Here is a 4,231-nt window from a genome sequence, read left to right as displayed (position 1 = left end):
GGTAGAAAAAATCTCCCAAAACCTTCTTCCTCTCAATAAATTCTCCTCTCACTTTAGGGTTAGGGTTTCTGGTGTAAGAGGAGGTTGAGGGACAAGGGGGTGGTATTTATAGGGGTGAGTAGGCATGCTCCCTTATGAAAAGGTGGATAATGGGTTAAAAATATTTTTCAGACTGTCACTGAACGTTCGGTACTATGGGCGAATATTCAGTGTACTATTACATAGTAGTTCTAGGGTTCTAGATGGAACGTTTGGTCAATACCCAGTGGGTCAAACTTTGGTCAACGAACGTTAGCTGTGGTCCCCTGCCAAACTTTCTCACTAAGGACAAGGTCGAACGTTCAGTGTGGTCCCCTGCCTAACGTTCAACTAGAGAGTTAAGATTGAATTTTTAGGGCTAATTTCAACTTAGGGCTTGATTAAGGGTTAAGACATTCTTTTGGGGGATACAAAAGGCTTTCTAGGCCCAACTATAATGGTTGATTTTGGGATAAATAAATCTTTGAAAATTTTGGGGCATCATAGATGCTTTACTCCAAGAATTGTATGAGTAATAAAGCTAAGAATATAGGTATCGTAAATACAGTTGTGATATTTATAAATTGCTTTTTCTAGGGGAGTAGTAATGCAGTTGCCCTAAACGGGTTATCATTTTCTTTTTCTTTTTTTATAAAATGCAAAAAAAGAAAAAGAAAATAAAACTAAAAATTGCTTTGAAAACAAAATATACACCATATGGTTGGTCTGTATGTCTCTTTGGAGTCTCAACTAACATGTTTCGTAATTTGACAGATTAAGCATGGCAACAATCTCAAGCACAATTGTTCTTGAACTTCTTAGAAATGACAATTATGCGAATTGGTGTGCTTGGATGAAAAATTATTTGTTGGCTCATGATCTTTGGGACGTTGTGAATGAACCTCCTAAACTAGATAAGGCATGGAGAAAGAATAATGCTGCAGCTTTACATGCAATTCTAATTTCATGTGAGGTGGACATACTACCGGAGATTAGAGAAATCACTTCTGCCAAAATTGTTTGGAATAAACTGGCTTCAATGTACGGACTAGACAACTCATCAAGCATCACAGGTGACTCCTCATCAAACAATATCCCGGGTGAGACTATTTTTTTCAATTGCCATGACTCCTAAATTTTCTTTAAATCAATTTTTCTGTTTATTATTTTTTATTTTGTTACATACTTAATTCAACAATTCTAGTGTTATATCTCATCTTCATTACGGTGCAGAAATAAACTTGGCAGGGGACCTCCTTGATCAGTATGAGCCCTTACTTACGGCTATCAACACTGGTGATTGGGATGCTGCAATCGATTTCCTTAGCCTCCACGAAGATGCAAAGAGTGCAAGAATTTCTAGAGATGAAGGTACTGTTCTTCACGAGGCTGTCTTTGCAGGACGTACGGAAATGGTGGAGAAGTTAGTGGTGTTAATGTCAGCAGAGGATTTAGCAATACAAGACAAAGATGGTTTTACAGCTCTAGCCCAGGCTGTTATTCTACAAAATACTCGGATGGTAGATTGCATGCTTAGAAAGAACTCTAACTTACTTAACATCTCAGACAGTTGGAATTGTATTCCACTCGTAATGGCTCTACAGACTGGAAATCTAAAATGGGCTCGCCATCTCTATTCTGTCTCTCTGCCACATCAAACATTAAGCGACATCCATGCTTCCACGGCTCTTTTCCACTTCATATATCGAAAAAATTTTGGTAAGGACGCTAGACCTAATTATTTTTTCTTCTTTTGACTGATGTTTTGGAATATTGAATCATTTCCCTTTTGTTGATTAATTATGTCTCTATCGTACAACACAATAGATCTTGCTCTGCACTTGCACCTCCGTTGTCCAGCTTCTGCTATTGTTCAAGACAAGTATGGTTCCACCGCTTTGAGCGCATTGGCTTTGAACCCTTCTGCATTCCCGAGTGGGAACCAGCTCGTCTTTTGGAAAAGCTGGATCTACACCTGTAAGTTTCATTTCCGTTTCTTATTTACTTTCTTTCTTTCTCTCTCTCTCTCTCTCTTGTTTTTTAAGCTAATGAGTAAGCTGCATAATATAAATATATGTACTATTTAATTATAGTGTTCTAAATTATGAGTATAGGTGTCAAATATCTTTAAGAACTGAGTTTCCTGCATAAATTATATATAAATTATGAGTTTAGGTAAGCTACGTTCGGTCAGTAATTCAAATGGCAAAATTAAGTAATGCTCGAAGTCACTCTTGTATCACTCCAAAAATAATGTAGTTTTTAAAATTATCATTGGCATTGTGATTGATTATTATTAAATTTTGATCAAATGATGATTTTAAAAGCCACCTTATTTTTAGATTGACACAAAAAGGGGACAAAAATGACTTCTAGAATTAGTCGGCAAAATGAGACAGACTTATGACTTGAGTTCTTATCACAAGGGGCATGACAAAATTGAGCCATTTATATTTTAGAGATTGATGACAATTTGTTATTTTGTAAGGTTCGTTTGGCTTTGCGATTTGAAAACGTTATTTATTTCTAAAAACACAGTTTAGAGTTTGGAAAAATCTTTGTTTGGCCATTAAAATCATAGTTTAGTCTTTTAAAATTATGCATTTTCAAAACAACACTTCCTTATCTGCTATTTGAAATTGCAAATTTTTTTATGTTTTAAAATCACAATTTTGTTTAAAAACGTAATCCCAAACAATCGTCTTTTTTTTTGTTTAAAATCGCACTTTTTTGTTTATGAAATTGCAATGGAGGAGGATGCGTTAAATAATTTATAAGAGAGATATTATTTTATTTGTGCCCAATATACGTTGAACCCTAAATATCTCATAAGAGATATTATTTTATTTGCACCTAAAATAAGTTGATTACAATTGAGAACCAATGACACAAAACTGGATCTAAGTATGAGATCAAAACTAAATAATATTATTACTCCCAGCAAACCAACAAAATCGGCCAGTGAGTGGCTAAGAACAAAGATGAAAATGATGGATGTCAACTTAAAATATTTAGTTTGGTACATTGCGTTTGTATGTTTCCTTTGTGGTTTAAAGTATAACAAAGATATATTAGCATTCATTGGACTTTTTTGCTGAAAGGCATACCCATTGGATCGGCACATTCCTCAAATGAAATTCAGATAGAGATCGACAACTCAAATCAACACCGAAATGATCAAGTAAAGATTAGCAGATTAGGTATGTCATCGCCTAAACTCCCTCTTTTCAGGATTTAATTATATGCGACACTGAAAAATCTCTTGGTGCCCTTGTCTATGTGTACATGGCGCATGAGCACCTCTTATAATAGCTGGATATCACATTCAATCTATTGAACTTTCCAAATACTTCGATTTTCAATTTCTGGTAATAATTTTCCAACTTGTTTATGTGAATGGGTTTCCTTTTCACTTTGCAGTGCTAGGCCTATTACGTCAGCTAGCTATGGATCTCCTTAAGCTCTTGGGTATAATTATTTCATATCTTTGTGACAAATAATATTAAACTTTCTTATTCTTCTTCAATTCGTTTTTTTTTTTTTTTTTTTTTGCTGATGAATCTATTATTTTTCTTTTAATCTAGTTGAGTTAATGACTTATTAATTATCGACTTAGGAATCAAGCAAATATATGAAATGAAGTTGCTCCATCACCAAGCCCATCAACTTCTACTTCAAATGTGCAGTCAAGTAAAGCAAATGAATCGTGATGATGTTAAGGACGCCGTCTTCCTAGCAGTCCGTGGAGGGATTGTTGAGTTTATTGATGAGATACTCAAAGTAGATAACACCCTTCTATATATCGTTGATGCAATGGGAAGAAAAATAATTTTTAACGCAGTCCTACATCGTCAAGCTAAAGTTTATAGGCTTGTATACAGGCTCAGTAAGAACAATTTGCGTACACAATTTGCTATGGATAAATCATATAACAATCTCCTCCACATGACTGCAATGTTAGAACCTTCCACTACACGTGATCACATTGCAGGTGACGCTTTGAAGATGCAGAGCGAACTTCAATGGTTTAAGGTTATATCTCTAAGACTATATTTTTCTAACGTGCTTACACTTACTAGCTAGTTGGATGTTTCATGTTATTTTAAATCAAAGGAAATTACTAGTGTGTAAAATATTTTAAACTCATTCATGATTTTAAAAATCACATTTAATAGGACACAATAATGACTATTATACAGAGAAGGATTTAGGT

At 34.6% G+C, this 4,231-nt stretch overlaps 1 pseudogene; it reads left to right on the top strand.

The window, feature by feature from the left end:
• The first annotated feature begins 1,057 nt into the window (after positions 1 to 1,057).
• The window catches only part of LOC132174062 (uncharacterized), a 5,217-nt pseudogene continuing 2,043 nt past the window's right edge, over positions 1,058 to 4,231 (top strand).

The sequence above is a fragment of the Corylus avellana genome, chromosome ca3 (genome assembly GCF_901000735.1).
Source record: "Corylus avellana chromosome ca3, CavTom2PMs-1.0".
Lineage (NCBI taxonomy): Eukaryota > Viridiplantae > Streptophyta > Magnoliopsida > Fagales > Betulaceae > Corylus > Corylus avellana.
Note: the sequence above shows the minus strand (reverse complement) of the source record. Positions and strands in the feature narration are given on the sequence as shown.